At 40.3% G+C, this 25,092-nt stretch overlaps 1 protein-coding gene across 6 annotated transcripts in view; it reads right to left on the bottom strand.

Annotated features, from left to right (window-relative positions):
- Positions 1 to 24,779, bottom strand: part of LOC133658367 (muscleblind-like protein 1) — a 201,017-nt gene extending 176,238 nt beyond the window's left edge. For 3 of the 6 annotated variants that reach the window (XM_062060295.1, XM_062060301.1, XM_062060302.1), the window contains exons 1-3: positions 24,644 to 24,746; positions 23,320 to 23,428; positions 20,451 to 20,618 (exon numbers count right to left, since the gene is read on the bottom strand). The gene's annotated coding sequence lies outside the window, so the exon portion shown is untranslated. Of the gene's footprint in view, positions 1 to 3,326; positions 3,380 to 20,450; positions 20,619 to 23,319; positions 23,432 to 24,643 lie in introns of those variants that run through there. The other 3 variants (XM_062060296.1, XM_062060297.1, XM_062060298.1) reach the window with 3 other exon arrangements.
- Positions 24,780 to 25,092: the final 313 nt, after the last annotated feature.

Below are 25,092 nucleotides of genomic sequence, written 5' to 3'. Positions count from 1 at the left end.
GGTAATTGAACTGCATAAAACAGGAAAGGGGTATAAAAAGATATCCAAGGAATTGAAAATGCAAATCAGCAGTGTTCAAACGCTGATTAAGAAGTGGAAAATGAGGGATTCAGGTAGATTTCAGCCACAACAGCCAGGAAAATTGTTCGAGATGCAAAGAAAAATCCACAAATAACTTCAGCTGAAATACAGGACTATCTGAATAATTGTGGTGTGGCTGTTTCAAGATGCACAATAAGGGTCACTGCCTGTTTTCTGTTTTATGCAGTTCAATTACCTTTTCTCGCAAATTCTTTGACAATTATTTTGCCTTTCCCATGACTCAGAATCCGGAAACATCTGTGCAGCACTGGATGAAAGATGCAATGGTCTGTCAGAAGCCCAGAAACTCACTGACCTTTTATACACACACATTAATTACAAACAAACAGGTCACAGGTGAAGATTGGAACCTTGATTAGCCATTCAAACCTGTTTGTGTCAACTTTTGTGCATGTTATCAGATCAAAGTCACTGGGGTATGTAAACTTTCTATCAGGATCATTTGGGTACTTTCTTTTGTCATTTTGATTTAAAAAGAGTAAACACAGTTGTTTGCCAATAAATAGCTTCACACAACCATTAAGCATGAGTGGAAGAAAGGTTTGTGTGTTATCATTCATATTCTCTGAAGAATGGCCAATAAATCATAAATTCTCCCAGGGTAGAATTTATCTACATCAACAATATGATTTGCCTAAGTGGCTGGACAGGACATATTCAAAATATTTTTACTTGGGATGTCTCACGGACCAGATTTGGACGCTGGCGGGCCAGATGAGGCACCTCGGGCCGTAGTTTGGGGACTCCTGGTCTAAATGTTGGTTTTGATTGGTTTCCAAATTATGTGTGCATCAATTGAAAAAAAATCCACATTTGGATGCATTGCAGATGTCGGTGCTGAGGCAAAGTGCAGGTGGTCTACAAAAAGTATGAAAAACATGACCAAGAGATTAAGTGACTCTAGAACAAATGCAGTGAAAGGCCTCAATCTACAAACCCTAAATGCAGTGAAGTTGACAAGTTGTGTAAATGGTAAAAAAATAAAAAATACAATTATTTGCAAATCCTTTTCAATTTATATTCAATTGAATAGACTGCAAAGACAAGATATTTCATGTTCACACTGAGAAACTAATTTTTTTTTACAAATAATCATTAACTTAGAATTTTATGGCAGCAACACATTGCAAAAAAGGCATTTTACCACTGTGTTACATGGCCTTTCCTTTTAACAACACTCAGTAAAGGTTTGGGAACTGAGGAGACACATTTTTGAAGTGGAATTATTTCCCATTCTTGCTTGATGTACAGCTTAAGTTGTTTATCATTATTATTCAACAGTCCGGGGTCTCCGTTGTGGCCACACATGTTCAATGGGAGACAGGTCTGGATTACAGGCAGGCCAGTCTAGTACCCGCCCTCTTTTACCGTTGTAACACGTGGCTTGGCATTGTCTTGCTGAAATAAGCAGGGGCTTCCATGATAACGTTGCTTGGATGGCAACATATGTTGCTCCAAAAGCTGTATGTACCTTTCAGCATTAATGGTGCCTTCACAGATGTGTAAGTTACCCATGCCTTTGCCACTAATACACGCCCATACCATCACAGATGCTGGCTTTTCAACTTTGCGCCTAGAACAGTCTGGATGGTTCTTTTCCTCTTTGGTCTGGAGGACACGACGTCCACAGTTTCCCAAAAACAATTTGATATGTGGACTCGTCAGACCACAGAACACTTTTCCACTTTGCATCAGTCCATCTTAGATGAGCTCGGGCCCAGCGAAGCCGGCGGCGTTTCTGGGTGTTGTTGATAAATGGATTTCGCTTTGCATAGTAGAGTTTTAACTTGCACTTACAGATGTAGCGACCAACTGTAGTTACTGACAGTGGTTTTCTGAACTGTTCCTGAGCCCATTTGGTGATGTCCTTTACACACTGATGTCGCTTTTTGATGCGGTACCGCCTGAGGTATCGAAGGTCCGTAATATCATGGCTTACGTGCAGTGATTTCACCGGATTCTCTGGACTTTTTGATGATATTACGGAGCGTAGATGGTGAAATCCCTAAATTCCTTGCAATAGCTGCTTGAGAAATGTTGTTCTTAAACAATTTGCTCAGGCATTTGTTGACAAAGTGGTGACCCTCGCTCCGTCCTTGTTTGTGAATGACTGATTGAAGCCGTTCCCAATTAGCCTGTTCACCTGTGGGATGTTCCAAATAAGTCTTTGATGAGCATTCCTCAACTTTCTCACTCTTTTTTGCCACTTGTGCCAGCTTTTTTGAAACATGTTGCAGGCATCAAATTCCAAATGAGCTAATATTTGCAAACAAAGTTCCTCAATGTGAACATGAAATATCTTGTCTTTGCAGTCTATTCAATTGAATATAAGTTGAAAAGGATTTGCAAATCATTGTATTCTCTTTGTATTTACCATTTACACAACGTGACAACTTCACTGCTGTTGTTTTTTCTTCAGTGATTACCAAGCAATTCCTGCGTGTCATGTTTAAGGGGGCGAGAAAAAAAGTAGTAAAGACATTTTCTTGCGGAGAGAATGCAGAAGTTTGAACGTTAAACACAATGATGAGCTATAGCGTAAAGTTGTGTGCATGTGTGTGTTTTTGTATAGACGACCTGCAAAATGCAGACATAAACAGCATCATGGCTTTCAGGTTAAGTGTTGTGTATTAGTGTGTGTGTGTGTGTGTGCGTGTGTGTGTGTGTGTGTGTGTGTGTGCGCACTTTTTGCCCCCTTCAACCACACATTTCGAGTGCACAGTGTTCACAGTATGGAGTCACACCACCAGTGCTGTCCAACTGGAAGAAGTGAGGAATAGAGTCTGCCAAAGAGAGGGTGTGTGTGTGTGTGTGTGTGTGTGTGTGTGTGTGTGTGTGTGTTTGTGTGTGTGTGTGTGTGTGCATAAAAGTGTGAGCGTGTGCCATTACTACACACTCACGCACACGCTCTAACGACAACATTAAAACACTAACGCTCGCCCATTTGTTTGTCTGCTCAGCTCTTTTCCACATTAAAAAAAAAAAAAAACTGTCCCACCTCACACAACTGCACATTAGCAGAAAGGCACGGTCACCCATTTGCATGTTAAACACACACACACACACACACACATGCATATTTACATGGATATATCCCAGTGACCAACCAGATGCTTGGTAAAAAAAATATTCCAAAAGTAATATGACAGGGAAAAGTAATGAGAGACACACGCACACACGCACACACACACACACACACACACACCCAGAGTAAAAAGACTTACTGTGTGCAAGGACTCTCATCTGACTGCTGCTGGGAGGAGAATGGAAAGTAAAAACCTCATGCTTGCTTGGCGGCACTCCTCTCTCCTTCTGTCACTCTCCTCCCCTCCTCCTCCTCCTCCTCCTCATCCTCCTCCTTTTCCTTCCTCCTCCTCTTCCTACCCTCCCTCCCTCACCCTTCACTCTCTCTTCCGCCTCCCCTCTTGGCAGAGCCTCCCCTGCATTGGCGGCCGCCCGTCTCCAGCTAAGGCAGGGCTGCTAAACATGTCACACACTATTTATCCGCAGCGGGGATCCAGGTGTGCTAGGGGAGTTTAATAGGAGGGGTGGGATGGAGACCCCCTTAGACAAACTTCCACTGTCAACACTCCCACAATTTCCACATGCTGTGAAAATGCTAGACCAGAAATGGTTGCAGCCCCTCCCTCGCCCTTGTCTCTCCGCCATCCGCAGGCACTAACTCTCATACAACATTCAGTTATTTTAGACACCTGCGCGAGCCCCCTCCCCCCTGGTGGTCTACAGCCACGTAAGGAATGAACAACAGAGCGTACGGGGGAGGGGGGTAAGAGTGCATGGCAACAACAATGGGACCTCCAAGGTCAAACACAATGCATTTCGGAGCAACTTTAGAATATCATTTCCCATAGGACATTAAGGGTGTTGAATAATGTGTTCCATCATATGACCTTTGATGAATGTGTTAGTCACATTAAAGTGTCATGAAATAAAACTACTCTCCGGTGGTGTGGGACCAGAAGGCGACTGGGAGGTGAGTCTCTTCCAGTGATGTGCCGGTACCAACATTTTTTCCATACTTTGGTACTTTTCTAAATAAAGGGCACCACAAAAAATGCCATCATTGGCTTTATTTGAACAAAAAAATCTTAGGGTAAATGAAACATATGTTTATCATTGTAATTTAGTCCTTAAATAAAATAGTGAACAAACTAGACAACTTGTGTTTTAGTAGTAAGTAAACAAACATCCATCCATCCATCCATCCATCTTCTTCCGCTTATCCGAGGTCGGGTCGCGGGGGCAGCAGCCTAAGCAGGGAAGCCAAGACTTCCCTCTCCCCAGCCACTTCGTCTAGCTCTTCCCGGGGGATCCCGAGGCGTTCCCAGGCCAGCCGGGAGACATAGTCTTCCCAACGTGTCCTGGGTCTTCCCCGTGGCCTCCTACCGGTCGGACGTGCCCTAAACACCTCCCTAGGGAGGCGTTCAGGTGGCATCCTGACCAGATGCCCGAACCACCTCATCTGGCTCCTCTCGATGTGGAGGAGCAGTGGCTTTACTTTGAGCTCCTCCCGGATGACAGAGCTTCTCACCCTATCTCTAAGGGAGAGACCCGCCACCCGACGGAGGAAACTCATTTCGGCCGCTTGTACCCGTGATCTTGTCCTTTCGGTCATAACCCAAAGCTCATGACCATAGGTGAGGATGGGAACGTAGATCGACCGGTAAATTGAGAGCTTTGCCTTGCGGCTCAGCTCCTTCTTCACCACAACGGACAGATACAGCGCCCGCATTACTGAAGACGCCGCACCGATCCGCCTGTCGATCTCACGAACCACTCTTCCCTCACTCGTGAACAAGACTCCGAGGTACTTGAACTCCTCCACTTGGGGCAAGATCTCCTCCCCAACCCGGAGATGGCACTCCACCCTTTTCCGGGCGAGAACCATGGACTCGGACTTGGAGGTGCTGATTCTCATCCCAGTCGCTTCACACTCGGCTGCGAACCGATCCAGTGAGAGCTGAAGATCCTGGCCAGATGAAGCTATCAGGACCACATCATCTGCAAAAAGCAGAGACCTAATCCCGCAGCCACCAAACCGGATCCCCTCAACGCCTTGACTGCACCTAGAAATTATGTCCATAAAAGTTATGAACAGAATCGGTGACAAAGACTCCTAATTAGTCTGCTGACATATGCAGTAACATATTGTGTCATTTATCTATCTATTATTTTGTACACATTAAGGACAAGTGGTAGAAAATGAATTACTGTGGACTCGTCAGACCACAGAACACTTTTCCACTTTGCATCAGTCCATCTTAGATGAGCTCAGGCCCAGCAAAGCAGGCGGTGTTTCTGGGTGTTGTTGATAAACAGCTTTGGCTTTGCATAGTAGAGTTTTAACTTGCACTTACAGATGTAGCGACCAACTGTAGTTACTGACACTGGTTTTCTGAAGTGTTCCTGAGCCCATGTGGTGATATCCTTTACACACTGATGTCGCTTTTTGATGCAGTACAGCCTGAGGGATCGAAATTCCGTAATATCATGGCTTACGTGCAATGATTTCTCCAGATTCTCTGAACCTTTTGATGATATTACGGAGCGTAGATGGTGAAATCCCTAAATTCCTTGCAATAGCTGCTTGAGAAATGTTGTTCTTAAACAGTTTGCTCAGGCATTTGTTGACAAAGTGGTGACCCTCGCCCTATCCTTGTTTGTGAATGACTGAGCATTTCATGGAAGCTGCTTTTATAGCCAATCATGGCACCCACCTGTTCCCAATTAGCCTGTTCACCTGTGGGATATTCCAAATAAGTCTTTGATGAGCATACCTCAAATTTCTCACTCTTTTTTGCCACTTGTGCCAGCTTTTTTGAAACATGTTGCAGCCATAAAATTCCTAATGAGCTAATATTTGCAAAAAATAACAAAGTTTTCCAGTTCGAACGTTAAATATCTTGTCTTTGCAGTCTATTCAATTGAATATAAGTTGAAAAGGATTTGCAAATAATTGTATTCTCTTTTTATTTACCATTTACACAACGTGACAACTTCCCTGCTTTTGGGTTTTGTAGTGCATGCTAGCTTATAGATTGCACATGCTGTTTAGCGTAAGATATTTGGATCTTAGTAAAGCAGGCCCTAAGTTGTTGGGCTTTGTTTGGATATTTAAATTGTGCTCGTTTTCAAATTATGCTGCAGCAATGCTAAATACAAGGACTGTATCAAACATAATGCCTCTACAAAGATCAAAATGCTCAGTTTTGACTGTCAAAAACAATCTGTCCATCATTGTGGTCGTAGTTTGCGGCGGCTTAAAATTGCACCGCGTCATACGGAGAGTTTGTAATATTTATTATATTTATTTATTTTATAGTTACATCAGCGTGATGCAGCGCATTTGTACATGTCTGCAAAATGCAATAATAAACATATTGTTGCACAGCCTCTCCTCCGCAGCATCAGTCCACTCAGAGGACGGTGCAAAAGTCACAACTGATGCCATGGTACCCAACTCCAAACATTACGTCAGGTGCATATGCGCGCGCGCGTGTGTGTGTGTGTGTGTGTGTGTGTGTGTGTGTGTGTGTGTGTGTGTCAGGAGGATGTTACCAAGTGACTCACTGACTTGTGACTGCAACATATCGCGTGTTGGGAATGTACCACTACATTGGCTTATGTGTAAGGTGTGAGCATCAGCCTCCACTCTCCGATGGATGGAGTGTTAATGTGCTACTATTGCGTCTATAAATATTCATCAACATGTCCACAGGGTCCAGAAGAAGCACTGCAGGCGTAGGCGACGTGACATGACAATTTTGCAAGTCCCTCCCCACGTGCCTCGGAAAGCTCCCGCCGTCTTCAAGGAATTCCAATGAATCACAAGATGATGACATTACAGACCGACTCTATGAATACAAGGCGTGGCGTCACACTTTCTGGGAGGAGAGAACACATTTTTCTGTGAAAAAAAGGTTGGTGTTTACTTCCCCTTACAAGCAAACAAGGATGTACAGCAAAGTCCTTTAAATATCCTCACTCACTTGCTGCAAATGACAAAATAAACGTAGTTTCCTAAAAACTGCAGTAAAATTGTATTTTATTTTTTAAACTTTTGTCACGGTTGTGTGTTGTCTGGACCCCAAGATGCAGAGAAGGTAGGCAAAGCACAGATAAAATGTATTTACCATATTTTTCGGACTATACGCCGCTACTAGTTTCCTATGCTTTGGACGCTGCGGCTTATAAAACGGTGCGTCTAATTTATAAAAAAAATGTTCACTAACAGCCATGATGTTTTGTATTTAGCAAATACATATAATAGGCGTGGTGTTCCTGGGATTAAAGGCCTCACCTTTTCTCCTCCAAGCTTATTGCTGAGTATTATGTCCAAACAGCTCCATTTTTGTTTCATCTGACCACAGAACTTTTCTCCAGAAGGTGTTATCTTTGTCCATGTGATGTCAGATGAGCTGTTTGGCCACAATACCCAGCAATATGTTTGGGTGGAGAAAAGGAGAGGCCTTTAATTCCAGGAACACTAGGCATGGTGGTGGTAGTATTATGCTCTGGGCCTGTTTTGCTGCCAATGGAACTGATGCTTTAAATGAGACAATGAAAAAGGTGGATTAGCTCCAAATTCTTCAGGACAAGCTAAAATCATCAGCCCGGAGGTTGGGTCTTGGGAGCAGTTGGGTGTTCCAACAGGACAATGACCCCCAAACACAGGTCAAAAGTGGTAAAAGAATGGCTGAATCAGGCTAGAATGAAGGTTTTAGAATGGCCTTCCCAAAGTCCTGACTTAAACGTGTGGACAATGCTAAAGAAACAAGTCCATGTCAGAAAACCAACACATTTAGCTGAACTGCACCAATTTTGTGGTCAAAAACTCAAGCAGAAGCTTGTGGATGGCTACCAAAAGCGCCTTATTGCAGTGAAACTTGCCAAGGGACATGTAAGCAAATATTAAACATTGCTGTATGTATACTTTTGACCCAGCACATTTGCTCACATTTTCAGTAGACCCATAATAAATTCAGAAAAGAAGCAAACTTCATGAATGTTTTTTTGTGACCAACAAGTATGTGCTCCAATCACTCTATCACAAAAAAATAAAAGTTGTAGAAATGATTGGAAACTCAAGACAGCCATGACATTATGTTGTTTACAAGTGTATGTACACTTTTGACCACGACTGTATGTATTAGGGTTGTACGGTATACCGGTACTAGTATAGTATCGCGGTACTAATGAATCAAAAAACGGTACTATACGCTGTTTAAAAAGTGCCGGTTCCCGGGCATGACAGCGCGTCGTCACGTGGTGACATTGCTGGTTTTACGAGCAGAGGAGCATGTTGGGCAGCGCACACACACAGAGTACTTACAAGCAGACACAGTGTGTAGACAGAAAAGGGAGAATGGACGCATTTTGGTGTAAAAAGTAAAAGATAAAGGTGAAGTTATAACACTGAAACACCCTCAGGAAGAGGTGCTTTAAGACATGGCTAGCTAGCTAGCAGCTAAAGTCCATCCGCAGTCTGCAGTGTTTTAGCTACTTCTAAATCACTATTCCTTGTCTCCATGGCGATAAAAAACTATGTTTCTTACAAGTATCATTGTCACTGCAGGATGAGGAATAGCTAAACATGCTTCACTACACACCGTAGGAGGATACAATAGCTCACCGGCGTCACAATGTAAACAAACGCCATGGATGGATTTACACCTGACATCCACTGTAATTATACCAAGTACAGGCACGTATTTAGCCGATACTACTATGATTACATAGATATTTTTTATCGTCACAAAATACTTTTTCCTTTTTTTTAGATTCATATTATGTTTATAAACTCAGTAAATATGTCCCTGGACACATGCGCACTTTGAATATGACCAATGTATGACCCTGTAACTACTTGGTATCGGATCCATACCTAAATGTGTGGTATCATCCAAAACTAATGTAAAGTATGAAAGAAGAGAAGAATAAGTGATTATTACATTTTAACAGAAGTGTAGATAGAACATGTTAAAAGAGAAAATAAGCAGGTTTTAACAGTAAATGAACAAGTAGATTAATATTTCATTTTTACAGTTTGTCCCTCATAATGTTGACAAAATAGATAGATAGATAGATAGATAGATAGATAGATAGATAGATAGATAGATAGATAGATAGATAGATAGATAGATAGATAGATAGATAGATAGATAGATAGATAGATAGATAGATAGATAGATAGATAGATAGAGTAACACTTTAGTATGGGGAACATACTGACCATTAATTAGTTGCTTATTAAAGTAACAAAGACTTAATTTAGAGTTATTTGGACACGAGGGGAACATATAAGGGTTGGGTTTATGTTTAGGGTTGGGGTTAGTGAACTCTTAGTTAATGGCTTACTGGTTGTATAATAAGGCCATGCAGAATAAGGCATTAATAAGTACTTAATAATGACTAATTAAGAGCCAATATGTTACTAATTTGCATGTAAATAAGCAACTAATTAATGTGAATATATATATATACTTATGTATATATGTATGTATGAGGTCACATGATCGACGGCAGTTCGAACGCTGACGTTTTGTGGAATTTATAGCATATTTTCCCGGGAGTATCGCTGAACTTCTGTAAAAAAACACAAATAAAAAACAACCGTGTCTGCACAGCAAGCACTCAGATAACTAAAGCAAAACCTTCTTTAGGTATTTTAAACTTCCCTGTGGACCTGAGTCTTTTAGGGAAATTAGCAAAATAAATATGAAATTAATATGCTTGGAATAGGAAACTGGAGCTTTAAAAATCCCACTTAAGTAAATGTACTTGCCACTAATGATGATGTACTTCTGGCTTGAGTGCCACACACTGATGAGGAAAGAGGCATGTTGAAAGGTTTCGGACTTGGCAATAATTGCTGCAATTGCAGATCATTTAGTGAGGAAGGGGTTTTGCGCCTGTCTTCGCTGCATATGTGTGTGTGTGTGTGTGTGTGTGTGTGTGTGTGTGTGTGTGTGTGTGTGTGTGTGTGTGTGTGTGTGTGTGTGTGTGTGTGTAGGAGGAGATGGTGAAAAGGCAGATTTAAACACAGTATCACATTTAGCCTCATTGTGATCACTTTAAAAGGAAATGTCCGTGACTTGTATTTCTTCAAGGGAAAAAAAAAGAGGAATGAGGCGAGGGAGAAATGAAAAGAAAGAACAGAAAAATGTGAGAGGAAGGATTTAAAACTGACATCTGGAGCCATCCATCAACTTTGATATGTGATGCTAAGCGGAGCCAGAGCTGGACTGACAGCAAAAGAAGATTTTTTTTCACTGCATGGAAACTTCCAGAAAGGTGAGCTGCTTTAACTGATCTCTGCTGGCTTGTGTTAGATTTGACGTCAGCTTGTACACACTTTTTAACTTAGTACATTTGTATTGCTTTTTTTATGTTTCTTTTTTCTTTTTTTTCTCGTAATTATTGTCACCTTTGCTCCTAAATAATGAAATAAGAATAGCATCAGCCGAGGCAAACCAAATATATAAAAGAGTAAAACAAATACAACTAAAAAATACAGACATATATATATACACACTGTGCTTCTCATTTTAGAGAAGGATTGGTTTAATTTCAAATAAACTTATGAAATATTACAAATCACTGTTTTTATTGAGAATTATTGTAACATGCAATATTGTCATAATATAAAATATTTATCATTAAATTAATATTAAGGACATATCATTATGATAGTTTAACTTTTTTACAAATTGCAGATGTATGCAATGGAAAAAATACATACATACATACATACATACATATATACATACATACATACATACATACATACATACATATATATATATATGCTAAAAAGATTAGATTTTTGTTAATTTTACTTGATGAGACATGCTAAATTAGGATGTGTATATCTAAAAAAAAAAAAAACAGCGAGAGAGGGACAAGCGGTAGAAAATGGATGGATGGATGGATGAATATCTAAAAATTTGCAGAATTTTAAAGATAGAAATAAGTATTTCATTCTGAAAAACATTATTCAACTTGCAATTTTTAAATTAAACATCATTCAAACAAATATTTTCTATGTGGGGGGAAAAGCAAAATATCTTATTTGTAAATTAAAAATGTTAACCTTTTTCAACTGGAATAGACAAACTATTTTCATTCATGCTAAAATTAAGATTAAACTATAAAGTCAATGACTCAAAATAAGTAAATAGCTCTTTAAACTAGGGAAATTTCTAGAAATATAATTTAAAATCTTGGCAAGTTGCAAATCATGTGCAGTGTACACTACATACATACAGTATAGTATATTTTTTTAATTACAAAATTGATTTTACCACTGTATAAATCATATATAAAACTAATAATTTATATTTTATTCATGATAAAGGCCTATCGATATAAGTTACTTCTCATCCATCCATCCATTTTCTACCGCTTGTCCCACTCTGGGTGGTGGGGGTGCTGGAGCCTATCCCAGCTGCATTTGGGCGGAAGGCGGGGTACACCCTGGACAAGTCGCCACCTCATCACAGGGTCAACACAGATAGACAACATTCACACACTAGGGACCATTTAGTGTTAACAATCAACCGAATATGTTTTTGTTTTTTTAAATACATTATTTCATTAATTTATATCAACTTCCCTCAAAATGGTAAATCTCAATCATTATATTTATAGTAATGATACATCAGTAAAATATATAGTGTGTTTTCCGGACCATAGGGTGCACCGGATTATAAGGCGCACTACCGATGAGCGGGTCTAGTCAGGTCTATTTTCATACAAAAGGTGCACCGGAATATAAGGCACATTAAAGGAGTCATATTATTATGATTTTTTTCTAAATGTAAAAGACTTCCTTGTGGTCTACATAACATGTGATGGTGGTTCTTTGCTCAAAATGTTGCATAGATGATGTTTTACACATCATCTTCAAGTCACTTTCTGACAGTCTCTTCAGGATGCACCGTTTTGTGGGCGGTCTTATTTACCTTCGACAGCGTCTTCTCCATGCCATCTTTGTTGTAGCGTGCAAGGACGGGAGTAAAAGAAGTGTCAAAAAATGGAGCTAACTGTTTTAATGACATTCACACTTTACTTCAATCAATAACGGAGCAGCATCTCCTCATCCGTGGCTCACCAGTGCAACAACAACGCCCGAAATGTGTCCCGTGAAAAACTGTCCGACCGGAACTCTCTAATAACTAAAGTTCCTTGGGTGAATAATGTAAACTCACTACACTGGTATGTTTTAGTGCTTTCATGGTGAGTTTACTGACAGATATAAGTAAGAACTTTACACTACTTTATATTAGAAATGGCAACAGTGGAGGATGAATGTCACATAACAAGAAGATAGAGAAAAAAGATTATCGACTACGGACTACAAAGGCGGACTTGCGTAAATTTTCAGGACTTATGCAGATCCCAAATACAGACCAGCAGGTACCAGAAGGTAAGAAAAGTGGCTTTTGCATAATAATCCAATACAAAATGGCAGATAATATGTCTTACCTTATACACACACCATAATAATAATCCTATGTTGAAGCACAGTACAATCCATCAAGCGGTGTGGCTTCATAGCTTACCAAAGTCCTACTAAAACATGTTGATAGATTTTTAAATGCCGTGTGTAATTTTCTATATTTTCAATGGAACATATAACATTTTGGTGTTGTTTACTTGACTCATATTGCAGTCTACACATATCTCTTATGTGTCACTGCCATCATATTGCAGTCTACATGTATCTCTAATGTGTGACTGACATCTACTGGTCACACTTATCATTTCACCATGTACCAAATAAAATAGCTTTGAGGTCGGCAGGCACATCCAAAATTATTCCGTACATTAGGTACATTATACATTATAAGGCGCACTGTCGAGTTTTGAGAAAATGAAAGGATTTTAAGTGCGTCTTATAGTCCGAAAAATACGGTATCTTTGAAAATTACAAGGTTGTGGATAGCGGTCATGAATTCATAAATTGTATTAACTATTTTAGCAAATAGTTTTGTAAGTTCTTAAAAACACACTATATGTATGTAGAATGTCAACATAAACTTTAAGTCTAAATAAATAAATAACCTAAATGTGTTATCGTTGTTCCCCGCATGCCTATAGAAACAAATAACTGCTGCCTTATCTACACGCACACAACATGTTTACACACTCATCTTCATGCAGTCGTTAAGCTCTTTTTCATCAGACGAGTTAATTAATTCAGAGTGGAGGCTGAGATGTTCCATCAGATGTGAGGTCATAATGAAGTGAATCTTATGGGGGGGGGGGGGGGGGGTCCCTTTGGGGTTTTGACAGGTGGATTTGCTGGAAGAGAGAATTTTTGAGCTAAATGGAGCAAACTGAAATTATATAAGACTTTACATCTGATCTGCATGTTATTTTAATATTTTATCACGACGCCATGCTGGCGTAATGCTTGCCCCACACTGTGAAGACGGTAAGCCCAATAAAAGGTAACAACAGCACTGAGACTTGAGCGTAATAAAGGCCAATATAAGTCAAATTGCTGGTGATGTTGCTCGTGTTCTTCAGGGATCACAGTGCAAACGCCCTTTAAAGCTGTGTTATGTCCTATTATATCTTCTCGGCCTGTGTTTGGACTGTACATGAAACACGGTTCCACTGTAGAATCACATGAGCCACAAACAAAATCTCTCATTTGGGTCTCTTAATAAAGTAATTACGTTTCAGGAGCTCCTGCCGCCTGCAGCCCACGTCTGTCTGCGCCGCCATATTGCCAGCCTCACTGGCCATTAAACCACACAATGACCTTTCCAGACAATGCCACTCAAATAAAATAACTTTGTAAACTCGTTAAAGTCAATTTTGAATAAGTCTCATGCGTCGCAAAATATTTCTTAGAAGTGTTTTGGCCAAATTATAGCCTTGATGCTGATTTTCAGACAGTTTAAAAGTGCCTTTAGTAAGTCCTGGCACGGCCCGAGCGCGTTCATCTGTGCGCTGGGCGCACCTTCGCGCGCCACTCCGGCTGCAGCAAGCGGCTACATTCAATCGCCAAATCAGCAATCTACACACCTGTCGCTGATGAGCTCTCCTGCCTTCTTAAGCCAGCGCAACCTGCTATCATGTGCCAGAACGTAGCGACCTGTTCCTGTACAGTAAGCTGAAATTCTCAAGCTATATGCATATGGTAAATGGTAAATGGGTTATACTTGTATAGCGCTTTTCTACCTTCAAGGTACTCAAAGCGCTTTGACAGTATTTCCACATTCACCCATTCACACACACATTCACACACTGATGGCGGGAGCTGCCATGCAAGGCCTTAACAACGACCCATCAGGAGCAAGGGTGAAGTGTCTTGCTCAAGGACACAACGAACCTGACGAGATTGGTAGAAGGCGGGGATCGAACCAGGAACCCTCAGGTTGCTGGCACGACCACTCTCCCAACAGCGCCACGCCGTCCCCATGAATACTCTCTCTCTGTGTTTCTCCCCCTCCGTGTTGATTGGTCTCGTGTCCCCCTAGTCGTCTTCCAGCAGCATTCCTCCGTTCCCGCGTCACGAGCTGTGTGTCTCGTCTCCCTGTGTTCCCCTCTGGTTCCCTGGCTGCCCCTTTTGGATCTCGACCTCCCGCCTGGACACGGACTTTGATGCCCCTCTATTGCCCCCCGACTTCCCGCCTGCTCACGGACCTCCGAGCCAGCCTTGCCCCTCTTGGACTTCCTTCCGCCTCTCGCTCAACACTACTGGTAACACACTCCGGTTAATTTCCACACATAGTCGCACACCAGACATATTCTGGATGAGTCACACTCCATTCCCTTGTTTATATATAGTGTTTAATAATATATATAGAGCTAAACGACGTCCCTGCTGTCTGTGCAGTTTTTTTCCCCTGTACACACCGTAACAAGTCCATTTGAAAACACTCCCTTTTGTGTGTCTGTAGCTTTAATTCTGATGAGCTGTGTTTACCCTAGTCCGGGGGTCAACAACCCGTGGCTCTTAAGTGCAGCCATAGTGGCTCCCTGGAGCATTTTTAAAAAGGATAGAAAATGGAAAAAGGATTGGCGGAAAATAATTGTTTTGTTTTAGTATGTTTTTTGTTTGAGGAGAAACACGACACAAACCTTCCCCAATTGTTACAAAGCCCACTGTTTAATATGTTTAAACACTATTTTGTCCTACTAATTTTGGCGGTTCTTGAAGTCACCATAGTGTGGACTGTGACGCAACAGTTTGTTTACATGTAAAATATTCCACTCCTTTGTCTCATTTTGTACACCAAAAGTTTAATGCTGTGCGTGAATGCACAAAGGTGCGCTTTGTTGATGTTATTGACTTGTTCTTTGGTCAGTGCATGACTGCAAGCTAATCAATGCTAACATGCTATTTAGGCTAGCTGTATGTACATATTGCATCATTATGCCTCATTTGTAGGTATATTTGAGGTAATTTAATATCCTTTACTTGTGTCCTCTTTGAATATAATTTATATATTCCAATTTCAGATGAAAAATGACTCGCCATTGCCGGGTGTAAATTGGCTGTCAAAGTGTACCAACGTGTTGCAATAAGTCACCATTTCTCTGCTATCCTGGTGAGAGGCGTTATTTATGATCGGGAATAAACTTTCACGAACAAAGGAAACAAGGAAGCACCTTTCCGCTTGATGATGTAAACGGCGCCGCTGCAAATGGTATGGTGTTTGTGGTAGCGCTTACAAATAACTGAGAGTGTACACATGGACCCAATAAGGTTCCATTACTATTAAATATCTATCATTTAGCTGGGGACACCCTACAACTCCTTCTCGGGGTCCCCGCACCCCTCTGTATGTATTTATTTAGTTTGCCTTTTCTTTGGCCCACCCCTGTAATGTTACTCATTCCCTTTATCTACAGTTGTTTGGGAACAGTTGATAATGGTTATGTGCAGTAAAATGTTTCATCAACTCAACTTAATGTGTGTTCCTAAATGTCTTACAGAGCAGTTCTGATTTTGCTTTAGAGAGTAAACAACTAAAAAACTAAAGTTCCGGCCATTGTTTTCTCTAAACGCATACATTTGTCTAAATATGGCCAAGGACATTGCACGTTATCTTCTTCACTAGACTAGACTTAGACTTACTTTTTATTGTCATTCAAATTTGAACTTTACAGTACAGATAAGAACGAAATTTCGTTGCATTAGCTCATGGTAGTGCAGGATAAAAGAGCAATAAGGTGCATATATAAATAAATAGATATACTGTACAGATAAATATATTGCACTTTTGCATATGCATCCAGGTTTATGTATTTATATTATATTGTCTTTATATTCCAGCGAGTTAATCCTTTTTGAGGGGGGAATTGAGGGGATAATTATGATGCGTTCAAGAGTCTTACGGCCTGAGGGAAGAAGCTGTTACAGAACCTGGAGGTTCTGCTACGGAGGCTGCGTAGAGGAAAAATCTAATTTGCGGGAGAGAATCCCCATTTTCAAGTATGTTTTTTTTTTGTGGTTTGAGTGGTCAGCTTGAAGCGTCCCTCTGTCTCCGGCTCCCTCGTCGTCATTTTTCTTACTAGCCTTATATTGCTTCTGATTGGCCAGTCCGTAATGTTTCACCATAACCTTAGCTAATTGTGACTCATCATACAAACACCAACCAATCATCATGGATTTTCTCCGTATGTACGGATGTTCTCATTCATCAAGGTCATTGTATTTTCTCAATTTTTTTTTAGTGCCTGGATTCTCGGTCCATTTTGTCTCCTTGTAGCTTGTAGCTTTGATGTAAGCTACCTCACTACATGGGTCTAAAAGTAGCTAAGCTACAGGAAAAGCTACTTGTTAAAAAAAGTAGCTAAGCTACTGCCAAGCTACTGGAAAATGTAGTTAAGCTATGTAGCTTAGCGACATGTAGCTTGATACTGGCCGTCACGGCTGATCAGGGATGTTCTAGCTAGGAGCGTTTATGCATTTCCATTATGTTAATTGTTTTAATTTGCATTAAAAAAACAAGTAATTTTTTTACATTGCATTTTCCGTGAATGATGCACCAAATCAAATTAAAGTTTGATTAAAATAGTATCAAAATGTTTCACAAAAAGCTAAGGGTCTAGTTTGGGACAAGAGGACAGAAACGTAAGCGACACGACGGTAGCAAAATAATGCTAACATTACACTCACTTTTTAACAGCAACATCATGCTTGGTTAGCCTGTTCGCTGAAGAAAAATACAATGACTTACAGCTCCCACACTTGTAACTGACTAAAGGATAGTCCATGCTTTATTTTAAGATGTGTAGGGAAGCCCCCCCCCTTTTTTTTATTTTTTTTATTAAAACTGTCCCACATAAAATTGTTGGTGTTAGGTTAGTCCTAGTGTGTAGACAGAAAAGGGAAAATGGATACATTTTGGCTTAAAAACTAATGATAAATGTGAAGTTATAAAACTAAAACGCCCTCAGGAAGAGGTGCTTTAAAGACATGGCTAACATTCATCCGCAGTCTGCAGTGTTTTAGCAACTTCCAAATCACTAATCCTCGCCTCCATGGCGACAAATAAAGTTTATTACATGTATTATTATCACTGGAGGACGAGGAATAGCTAAACATGCTTCACTACATACCGTAGGAGGATACAATAGCTCACCGGCGTCACAATGTAAACAAATGCCGTGGGTGGATCTACACCTGACATCTACTGTAATGATACAAAGTACAGGAGCGTATCTAGTCGATACCACTATGATAACGTCGACATTGTTTGGCATCACAACATCTTTTTTTAATTTATGTATATTACGTTTATAAACTGACAAACACAATCTGAATGCTTCTGTATGTATGTACGTATAGTATAATATTTATTTCCTGTAAACAACACATTGAACATACATCGTTCTCAGGACTGGACTGTGCACCTTACCTCCTTTTGCATTATTTTTCTTTTTCTTCCTATGTTTTGCATATTTTGTAGACTGCCGCACTGATACTGGAGTTAGTTTTAATCTCATTATACCTGTGTATAGTGACAATAAAAAAGGCATTCTATTCTATTCTATAAATACGTCCCTGGACACTTGAGGTCTTTGAATATGACCAATGTATGATCCTGTAACTAATTGGTATCAGATTGATACCTAAATGTGTGGTATCATCCAAAACTAATGTAAAGTAGCAAAGAAGAGAAGAATATGTGGTTATTACATTTTAACAGAAGTGTACATAGAAGATGTTAAAACAGAAAGTAAGCAGATATAAACAGTAAATGAACAAGTAGATTAATAATTCATTTTCTACCACTTGTCCTTAAAGGCCTACTGAAACCCACTACTACCGACCACGCAGTCTGATAGTTTATAGATCAATGATTAAATCTTAACATTGCAACACATGCCAATACGGCCGGGTTAGATTAGTAAAGTGCAATTTTAAATTTCCCACGAAATATTCTGCTGAAAACGTCTCGGTATGATGACGTTTGCGCGTGACGTCACGGATTGTAGCGGACATTTTGGGACAGCATTGTGGCCAGCTATTAAGTCGTCTGTTTTCATCGCAAAATTCCACAGTATTCTGGACATCTGTGTTGGTGAATCTTTTGCAATTTGTTTAATGAACAATGAAGACAGCAAAGAAGAAAGCTGTAGGTGGTAAGCGGTGTATTAGCGGCCGGCTGGACTCTTACCAGGAGGACTTTGAGTTGGATAGCAGACGCGCTACCGTGAGTACAGCATTGGCTTCCAAACATTTGATCGCTTGCCCGTACGTGCGTGCCGCTATGTGCATGTCACGTACGTAACTTTGGGGAAATATATGTGCTGTATGAACTTTACGGAACTGAACGGTACTTTGGGCTGTGGGATTGAGTGTGTTGTGCGGGTGTTTGAGTTGTATTTGTGGGTTATATGGACAGGAGGGGAGAGTTGTTTGTTATGCGGATTAATTTGTGGCATATTAAATATAAGCCTGGTTGTGTTGTGGCTAATAGAGTATTTATACACTACCGTTCAAAAGTTTGGGGTCACCCAAACAATTTTGTGGTATAGTTTTCATTTCTAAGAACAAGAATAGACTGTCGAGTTTCAGATGAAAGTTCTCTTTTTCTGGCCATTTTGAGCGTTTAATTGACCCCACAAATGTGATGCTCCAGAAACTCAAGGTCAGTTTTGTAGCTTCTGTAACGAGCTAAACTGTTTTCAGATGTGTGAACATGATTGCACAAGGGTTTTCTAATCACCAATTAGCCTTCTGAGCCAATGAGCAAACACATTGTACCATTAGAACACTGGAGTGATAGTTGCTGGAAATGGGCCTCTATACACCTATGTAGATATTGCACCAAAAACCAGACATTTGCAGCTAGAATAGTCATTTACCACATTAGCAATGTATAGAGTGTATTTCTTTAAAGTTAAAACTAGTTTAAAGTTATCTTCATTGAAAAGTACAGTGCTTTTCCTTCAAAAATAAGGGCATTTCAATGTGATCCCAAACTTTTGAACGGTAGTGTATGTCTTGTGTTTATTTACTGTTTTAGTCATTCCCAGTTGAATATCAGGTCCCACCCGCCTCTCACAGCATCTTCCCTATCTGAATCGCTTCCCCTGCCGTCTAATCCTTCACTCTCACTTTCCTCATCCACGAATCTTTCATCCTCGCTCAAATGAATGGGGTAATCGTCGCTTTCTCGGTCCGAATCGCTCTCGCTGCTGGTGGCCATGATTGTAAACAATGTGCAGATGTGAGGAGCTCCACAACCTGTGACATCACGCTACTTCCGGTACAGGCAAGGCTTTTTTATCAGCGACCAAAAGTTGCGAACTTTATCGTCGATGTTCTCTACTAAATCCTTTCAGCAAAAATATGGCAATATCGCGAAATGATCAAGTATGACACATAGAATGGACCTGCTATCCCCGTTTAAATAAGAAAATTTCATTTCAGTAGGCCTTTAATAATAGGTAGATAAATGACACAATATGTTACTGCATATGTCAGCAGACTAATTAAGAGCCTTTGTTTGTTTACTTACTACTAAAAGACAAGTAGTCTTGTAAGTTCACTATTTTATTTAAACACTAAATTGCAATAATAAACATATGTTTAATGTACCCTAATATTTTTTTGTTAAAATAAAGCCAATAATGCCATTTTTTGTGGTACCCTTTATTTAGAAAAGTACAGAAAAGTATCAGAATAATTTTGGTACCGGTACCAAAAAATATTATACTGTAACTCGCATGGTTCTCTCATATGTAAGAACTTCAGAGGAGTTAATAAAAAGCACTACATTGCAGACTATTGTACAGACTATGGTGCGCCGGTCAACACATTGGGTCGTTTTTGGGGGGGAAGAGAGCTGGCTTACCTGCCGGCTTGTCGCTCTCCTGCGCTGGCTCAGGCTTGGTGAGTGTGTGAGTACACAATCCCGCCGGGAGGGCAACTGATGAATGTGCACGACGCGCCCGATGGCGTCTCTCTATCCTCCCCTCTCTCTCTCTCTCTCAGCTAAGGGGGGGATGTCCTCGCCTCCTGTCTGGAAAGAGGAGGGCGAACTCAGCGTCCACTCCCAAGAACACGATGCAGAAAAAGAAGAAGAAGAAGAGGCAGCCTGGTGGTGACGACCACCGCAGCTACAGTTGCTGTGGCAACCGCCTCCCATGCCACTCTCTGCTCTTGTCTCGTCCTACACCTCTACAGGTTTTTTACTTCGCTTGTATGTTAAAATAGTGGAAAGCGAATAAAACGTGTTGCCTAGAGATAAGTGGACACATGACCACTAACTGTTGCTTCTGTCTGCTGAGATAAAGTGAGGGTGGAAGCAGTGTGTGTGTGTGTGTGTGTGTGTGTGTGTGTGTGTGTGTGTGTGTGTGTGTGTGTGTGTGTGTGTGTGTGTGTGTGTGTTGCTGTGTTCCTGGAAGCAGGCTTTAGTTCCTGTTTATATTGTCTCCCCCCCCCCCCCCCCCTCCCCATTTACAAGTCCACTGAGGCCTGCCGCACTTTGATAACACACACACACTGCAGCTCCATCTCATCAGCAGCTGGACAGAATGATCAGATGAATGGCTCCTGCACACATTTATGATAGATATGTAATATATGAAGACATCATAAAGACAGGCTGTTTGCTTATTGCAACAACTGTGATAATGATCCCCCTTGTAAAGTTTGCTGTGGATCATAGGCGCCCCATCTACATTTCTGCCAGTGGGTGCTCGTTGTGTGTGTGTATTAGTGTTGTCCCCATACCAAGATTTTGGTACCGGTACCAAAAGTATTTCGGTACTTTTCAGTACTTTTCTAAATAAAAGGGAACCACAAAAAATGTCATTATTGGCTTTATTTGAACAAAAAAATCTTAGGCTACATGAAACATATGTTTATTATTGCAATTTAGTCCTTAAATAAAATAGTGAACATACTAGACAACTTGTCTTTTAGTAGTAAGTAAATAAACAAAGACTCCTAATTAGTCTGCTGATGTATGCAGTAACATATTGTGTCATTTATCTACCTATTATTTTGTCTACATTATGAGGGACAAACTGTAAAAATTGATTATTAATCTACTTGTTCATATCTGTTTATTTTCTGTATCAACATGTTCCATCTACACTTCTGTTGAAATATAATAATAACTTATTCTTCTCTTCTTTGATACGTTACATTAGTTTTGGATGATACCACATATTTGGGTATAGATCTGATACCAAGTAGTTACAGGATCATACATTTGTCATATTCAAAGTCCTCATGTGTCCAGGGACATATTTACTGAGTTTATAAACATAATACACATTTTAAAAAACGGAAAAAAAAGATTTTGTGACAATAAAAAATATCGATGTAATCATAGTAGTATTGACTAGATACGCTATTGTACGTGGTATCATTACAGTGGATGTCAGGTGATATCACACATTTAGGTATCAATCTGATACCAAGTAGTTAGAGGATCATACATTGGTCATATTTAAAGTCCTCATGTGTCCAGGGACATATTTCCTGAGTTTATAAACATAATATACTTTTTTTTTTTAAACGAAAGAAGATTTTGTAATGTTAAACAATATATCAATGTAATCGTAGTAGTATCGACTAGATACGCTATTGTACCTGGTATCATTACAGTGGATGTCAGGCGTAGATCCACCAATGGCGTTTGTTTACATTGTAGCGTCCCGGAAGAGTTGGTGCTGCAGGGAATTCTGGGAATTTGTTCTGTAGTGTTTATGTTGTGTTGTGCTGCAAATATTCTTCCAAAATGTGTTTGTCGTTGTAGTTTAGTGTGGTTTCACTATATGGCACATTTTTATGACAGTGTTTAGTATGGTTTCACTATATGGCACATGTTTATGACAGTGTTGTTTAGTGTGGTTTCACTATATGGCACATGTTTATGACAGTGTTGTTTAGTGTGGTTTCACTAAATGGCACATTTTTATGACAGTGTTGTTTAGTGTGGTTTCACTATATGGCACATGTTTATGACAGTGTTGTTTAGTGTGGTTTCACTATATGGCACATGTTTATGACAGTGTTGTTTAGTGTGGTTTCACTATATGGCACATGTTTATGACAGTGTTGTTTAGTGTGGTTTCACTATATGGCACATGTTTATGACAGTGTTGTTTAGTGTGGTTTCACTATATGGCACATGTTTATGGCAGTGTTGTTTAGTGTGGTTTCACTATATGGCACATGTTTATGACAGTGTTGGCATTGTTCATACTGCCACCCTTAGTGTGACATGTATGGCTGTTGACTACTTCATTCGCTCGTGTACTGTGTGTACAAATTCAAAATGATTGTGTTATTAGTTCATTATCGGGCACAATGAAATCTTGGTTAGGCTTTGTTAATTGTAGACTATATGATTTGTGACTTTTTCATTATGTAAACCGGACCAATCTCGCCACAAAATTAACAGGATTGATTTTTCTAAAATTATTTTAAAGATTGAAAGTTGCCATCAATGCCACGTGGCTGCTCGGCTGCTCGGCGTTGTTGACGGTATCGGCGCCTATGCTGTGGATGATGATCATGAGGAACTGAGCAGCCAATCAGAAGAGACGTATAAAAGAGGGAAAAAAATGCAAGAGACAAAGCGGTTTCCCCGCCGTCTCCCATGGCGACAGGGTGGGCAGATGGCCGCCAGTAAATTGGAGAGTGCAATGATTGCACTCTCGACCCCAACTGCTTCGCTGCCCGACAAGGAGACGACTTGTTTTACGCACCTGACTGTCCTTTCCTCCATGAACGGACATGGTGGTCTGCAAAGCCAGTGCGAACCCCCGGTCTCCGTATTGAGTGCAGGCGTGACCCCACGTGGGCAGCGCCACCATGCTGCTGAAGGAAAGTGGAGGAGCGGTCTCAAAGAGGTTTACTTGACTCTAGAACTTGCTCACCATCACCACAGAAGACCATAAGTTGACATTTCTGCAGCAAACTGGCCAAACTATAGCAGTATATATATATATACACACACACACGTGTACAGTGGTGGTCAAAAGTGTACATACACTTGTAAAGAACATCATGTCATGACTGTCTTGAGTTTCCAATCATTTCTACAACTCTTATTTTTTTGTGATAGAGTGATTGGAGCACATACTTGTTGGTCACAAAAAACATTCATGAAGTGTGCTTCTTTTATGAATTTATTATGGGTCTACTGAAAATGTGAGCAAATCTGCTGGGTCAAAAGTATACATACAGCAATGTTAATATTTGCTTACATGTCCCTTGGCAAGTTTCACTGCAATAAGGCGCTTTTGGTAGCCATCCACAAGCTTCTGTTTGAATTTTTGACCACAAAAATGGTGCAGTTCAGCTAAACGTGTTGCTTTTCTGACATGGACTTGTTTCTTCAGCATTGTCCACACGTTTAAGTCAGGACTTTGGGAAGTACGGCTGTACTTTGTGGACGCCGTAGGTTTTTGCTGTCGTCCAGCATTCTGTTTCTGTTTACTTTGTAGCCAGTTCAGTTTTACTTTCGTTTTGCATAGCCATTGCCTTTTCCTTTCGTTCATTTTTGCTTTAAGCGTTACATACCTTTTTACCTGCACGCTGCCTCCTGCTGTGCTCTGCATATTGACTTCACAACAAATCATTCTCGTCTCACCTGACACATTCCGACTTACCCTGCTGAGTTTTACACAGCACAGACACTAAGCAACGGCACATTTGCAGATTATAAGTATTGTTTTGCAAAAAAATATTTTTTGGACCAATTAGGTGAAGTTGCATAATTTCCGACGGCACACCAGACAATATCTCACGGCACACAGTGGTTGAAAAACAATGGGTTAATCAATGAACTGTATATCCAAATTTACTTAAAATAGCTTAAACAAAATAATCATAAAAAGCACACAATTTACCAAGTGCAAAGCAGTCAATACAGCGTGACCTTTTAACCTCTCAAGAGGCAACACATTTAACAAACAACACATAAGATGTGTTTGCTCCATCAGCACAGACATAGGCTTCTGTGTGCTACAGCCTCCAATTGAATCCAAACACTTTGTTTCGGCCCAGTAAAAAAAGATGTGAGCTTACCGGTAGCTTCCTTGATCTTTTCCTTTTCCCAATGCATTTTAGTCCAATGATTTAGCATGCCAAGTCACTGGACAAAATTCTGAGCAGCCAAACTTTTATGGAGTGCTGGCGTGAGCTGCCAATTAGACTGATTGTGTTCACCTGTGCACTACACCGTGGCGAGGTGAGGATGATGTCACCTGCACACGCTCACAGGCCAACCTCACCCCCACAGATCGCCGCAACAATGTTGCAATATGTTAACTTTTGACCCAGCAGATTTGCTCACATTTTCAGTAGACCCATAATAAATTCATAAAAGAAGCAAACTTCATGAATGTTTTTTGTGACCAACAAGTATGTGCTCCAATCACTCCATCACAAAAAAAATAAGAGTTGTATAAATGATTGGAAACTCAAGACAGCCATGACATGATGTTCTTTACAAGTGTATGTACACTTTATAACTG

Source organism: Entelurus aequoreus, linkage group LG10, assembly GCF_033978785.1.
Source record: "Entelurus aequoreus isolate RoL-2023_Sb linkage group LG10, RoL_Eaeq_v1.1, whole genome shotgun sequence".
Taxonomy (NCBI): Eukaryota; Metazoa; Chordata; class Actinopteri; order Syngnathiformes; family Syngnathidae; genus Entelurus; species Entelurus aequoreus.
Note: the sequence above shows the minus strand (reverse complement) of the source record. Positions and strands in the feature narration are given on the sequence as shown.